This window comes from Spermophilus citellus (assembly GCF_964194105.1).
Source record: "Spermophilus citellus genome assembly, chromosome: X".
NCBI classification, from domain to species: Eukaryota; Metazoa; Chordata; class Mammalia; order Rodentia; family Sciuridae; genus Spermophilus; species Spermophilus citellus.
In genome coordinates, this window is record NC_138190.1 from 43,281,099 (window position 1) to 43,286,095 (window position 4,997).

A 4,997-nucleotide genomic window follows, 5' to 3' on the forward strand; every position below is an offset into this window, starting at 1 on the left:
CTTGCCATTACCAGATGAGGTTGGTACTTATTAACATAAACATTTTATAGATGAAGAAACTGAGGCTCAGTAAGTTCACCAATGTCACACAGCTAGTAATTGTTACAGTCAGGGGTCAAACCTAGGCTCTCAGGCCCCAGAGCCTGTGCCTTTAATCACCATGCTGTGCTGAATTCCCAACAGATTTTAACTGAGCACTAGGCATTATATCTGAATTGAGTATATGCAGGCAAGTAACTACTTCCCTGATTTCTAGGGGGTTCTGATACAATAGAATGGGTATATAAATAATCACATAATGTTACAAGTGCTTAGAAGAGAAGAAATGGCACAGGGCTGGGGATATAGTGCAGTTGGTAGAGTGCTTGCCTCATATGCACAACACCCTGGGTTCAATCCCCAGCACCACACACACACACACACAAACACACACACACACACAGACAAATGGCTCACTGTTTGGAGCAGGGAAAGGGAAGCAGAGAGAATGTTGGAAGGCCTCATTGAGAAGGTAATATTTAAGCTGGAACTTGGGAAAGGAGGAGTACGAAGATTACATTGGAAGAGAAGTTCATCCTGATTAGGAAAGAGAAAATAACTTGGTGTGGGTGGAAATTCATTCAACAAATATTTTATTAAGCAACTACTGAGGTCTGAGCATGCAAATGTGATGTCTTGGAGCATGTGTTCTGGTTGGGAGATAAACGTGCAGTTAAGTTGCAAATTGTGGCAAATGCTGTCAAATGATGAAATAAGTTTTGATTGAGAATAGCAACGAAGTCATCTCTTTCCATGGGGTTATGTGAAGGTATCTTTGAACATGTAACATTTGAGCTGAGGTCTATTAAGAAGGGAGACATGAGAAGAGTGGAGAGACACCTGACTTAGGTTTAAGGAACAACGTGTGCAAAGGCCTAGAGGGAAGAATGTCCTATTTGTGGCTGAGTCTAGAGAGCACGCAGAGAATGGCAGGATATGAGGCTGGTGAGAGGTGGGGTCGGAGGCCCTGAGGAGGCCCCAGATTTCTTTCCTATCTGCAGCACAAAGCAGACCAAGTCAAGTTCACACTGATGCTATGAGGCTGAAAAGGAGGATGCCTACAATTAGGCACATATCCTGGGCTGACTAGGAAGCATACTGGGATCTTAGGGACTCTGGAAAGGATCCAGAAGCAGATGACAGGTTCAGTCACACAGGATGTATGAGTCATTCCTTTCCCTGAAAAGTTCTGAGCAGATCCTTCCTGGTTCTGAGCCTCAGCAACCCCACCCTGCTTCAGGAAACTTGTGAGGTCAAGGTCTGAAAGGAAAGGGCAGTTCCTCACTAGACAGCCTGCTAGAGTTTGGGTTGGGTCCCTTTTCAGGCAGGGTGGAGCAGGTGTATGGGTGGGCCTCTTGGAAAGATTATTGTAAGATGGGAGTGTGGAATAACTTAAGAAAGCAAATACACGCCTGGCTTGAGCCTGTGTGAATGATGGCTAGTGAGTGCCCCAATCCTGAGGGTGTGTTAAGCATGAGTTAGAATCCATAGGGCCTAAAAGTATTCTGGAACATCAATATATTAAAGAGTTATGTTAAATCCCCAGCACTATTACAACCCCAGACTTGTGGATTCAGTGGAGGAGCAAGGTTAGATGAATAATATAAATCAACATGGAAATACTTACTCAGATGTTTGTAAAGGAGAGAGAGAAGACCTTTTCCTGAGATGACTGGTTTTGTAGTCTTTGCTCTTGACCTTTACCAGGAGGGGGAGCACAAGTTGGGAACTCTGCAGGCCCAGCCTTCCTACCCTTTGGCCACTGGGTGTCAGCACAACAGTTTGGATTAAATCTCTCAGTTGTTAAGGGGCATGTGGTTTTTAATAGACTTTCCAGCAAACAAAATATCGGTGATCAAGGCCTTGTTAAGATGGTATTTAGAGAAGTGTTAGTAAAATGAATGGGGTTAATGGAGAGCCATTTCTAGAAAGGATTGGAAAAGAGATAAATGGGGAGTTAAAGGAGAAATGGCCAAAAGATACTTAAGAAGCAATTAAAAAAAACCTTTTTGTAGTTGTAGATGGACAGAATGCCTTTATTTTATTTATTTTTATGTGGTGCTGAGGATCGAACCCAGTATCTCACACATGCTGGGTGAGTGCTCTACCACTGAGCTACAGCCTCAGCCCAAGAAGCAATTCTTGAAGTTGTTGGAAGACAGAAATGGCAAAACTGGCTGTCCCCACTAGTGATATAATTATTTTGTGGTGCCTAGGTCCTGGATTTAAAACAATGACAAAATAGCACCCAATATCGAATTGTTGCCCCAAACCTGCATCTGTATAGTGATATGAAATAAGGACTCTTAAAAATATTTTAAACATTTTTATTATTTTTAGTTATATATGACAGTAGACTGTGTTTTGGCAGAATATACATACATGAAGTACAACTTATTCTATTTGGGTTCCCACTCTTGTGGTTGCACATGATGTGGCGTTTTCCTGTATACAAATACAAGGCTAGGGCAGTTATGACCAACTTTCTACTGTCTCTCCTGTTCCTCTCCTTCCCTTCCTCCCCCTTTGTCTAATCCAATGGACTTCTATTGTCCCCTTCCCAAACTCCCTGTGGGTTAGCATCCACAAATCAGAGCCAATCCCAAGAAACCAAAGGCCACATGTTCTCTCTGAAATAAGGACCCTAATCCATGTATGTTTCAACATTTCTTTTAGTCACCTTTAGTAGTAGTCATTAATATAATTGATCTTCTAAACTCTTGTATGCTTGAGTTTTTCCCCCTCAGTCTAGAAGTGTAACGTGATCTAAAAGTGAGACAAATTTCTTTTTTTAGTGTTTTCTTTTAAATTTTTATTGCTACATTATAATTATACATAATAGATTCATCATGGCATATTTTACATGGACATAACATAATTTTATCAATTTCGTTCAGAGTACTTCCTTTTCCCTTATCTCCTCCCTCCCCTGACCAACTTCTTCACCACTGGTACAGTTTTTTTTCTTAATGGAAACAGACTTGAGTTCAAATTTTAACTTTACCACATACTGGCTATGTGTCCTTTATGGTTTGGTTTCTGTGGTGCTGGGATTGAATCCAGGATCTTACATATGCTAGGCAAAAGTGCTCTCCCACTGAGATACATCCAGCACTTGGGTGTGTGTTCTTTTTTTTTTAAACAATATCTTTATTTTATTTATTTATTTTTATGTGGTGCTAAGGATCGAACCCAGGGCCTCGCACATGCTAGGTGAGCACTCTACCACTGAGCCACATACGCAGCATGGGTGTGTGTCCTTTGACATAGCTTCTCGAGCCTCAATTTCCTTGTCTGGAAAATGGGATAATAAATATATCGTAAGACTATTGAGGATTCAAGTGTTTATAAATATAAAGCATCTCGTACATTCATAAGTGTTCAACAAATGATAGATATTATTACCTTGAGTTAATTTCAGGGCTGGTAACAGCTGTGTTTCTCTTGAACAGTTTTGTGAGGGATTTTCAGACTCCGTATTCAGGCAAGACACGAATCCCCTGACCCTGTTATGTCTTATGTGTGCAGGTCTCTGCCATAGGCAAACCCTGGATTTGCCTCTCACACCAAAGCAGGAAGTGTACCAACTGTTCAGAGCCACCATGGTTTATCATCAGCAACTCCACTTAGCTCACTATCATATCTCCCGCCATGTGGAGCCCTGGGCCTCGAAAAGCCCAAACAAAGACTTTCCTTTAGGAGGAAAGTCCTCAAAGCCTTCTCTGATGTCTAAAGCTTGGACAGAGATGGACACCACACAACATATTCAGGAGACACTCTGGAATCACAAGAGTCACAGGGTCCTAAGACTCCACTTCATATGTCAGCAGCAAAAAGGTAGCAAGTTTCCTGGGATCCAATGGATTGGCATTTCACCTTTGGACACTGGCTTTATGCTAATCTATTTCAATGACACTCATAAAAGTGGCCAGAAGGCTGAACTTCCCAGTGGACCGGAGGAATTTTTGGCAAGGGAATCTTCTCTTTTGCGGAGGGTCCGGCAGGCAGGCAGCATCGTGTCTATGGTTTCTGACTCTTCCCAGGAACATTATGGGTCTGCCAATAATCAGTGTTCCCTTGGTCCTTTCAAAGTCAGCTTCCAGTAGTGGGGCAGGGATCATTGGATTATTGCTCCTCGTCACCATACCCCAAACTACTGTAAGGGACCCTGTCCTCGGGTGCTATGCTATGGTCTCAATTCCCCCAATCACGCCATCATTCAAAACCTTGTCAGTAAGCTGCTGGACAAGAATGTCCCTTGGCCCTCCTGTGTGCCTTATAAATATATTCCCATGAGTGTCCTTCTGATTGAGGAAACTGGGAATATTCTGTATAAGGAGTTTGAGGATATGATTGCTCAGTCTTGTACATGTAGATAATAATGAAGGAACAGCTAGCTCGGGCTGCCCATGTAATTGTAGAATGGCTGAAAATATCAGTGTGAAAGATATATGTGATCTTAAATCTATAGGTCCTATCCCTTGACCTAAGTATTGTTTCTTTAGTTTCTTCCCCCATTTGTAATCTATTCCATTGATAATAACCGTGCTGATACCAATTTGACCAGTACAATTTGACCACTAATCAGAGCCCTTACTGGGTAAGATGGTCCTTTGGAGATGTTCTATTTTGTCTTTTTTATTGTGACGTTTTCAAGTCACTGGCCCAAGCTGGTAGAACTTTATAAAGTATCCACCAAAGCCTGGGAAAGGTGGACATTTGCTAGTGTTCAGCTTCTAAGGCTCTGGAGGATTTGGAGTGGTATTAGTAGCCTGAGATTTTTTTTTTCATCTCAGTAGCTCCCATGCCCCTCCAGACTCAGGTAGGTGTCCACTTTGGGTTCACATCACATTATATGCTCTCCCTTAGTATACACTAGTGTAGCTTGTCTATTGCGAAAAGGATGGAGCTCACTTTGAGGGGTTTCACCCGTGTCATACCCCTGTTCTCTATTGCCA

At 42.2% G+C, this 4,997-nt stretch overlaps 1 pseudogene across 1 annotated transcript; it reads left to right on the forward strand.

The window, feature by feature from the left end:
- The first annotated feature begins 3,641 nt into the window (after positions 1–3,641).
- On the forward strand, positions 3,642–4,418 carry LOC308638932 (bone morphogenetic protein 15-like; annotated as a pseudogene). Its single transcript has one exon. The product of its transcript is annotated as a bone morphogenetic protein 15-like (transcript).
- Positions 4,419–4,997: the final 579 nt, after the last annotated feature.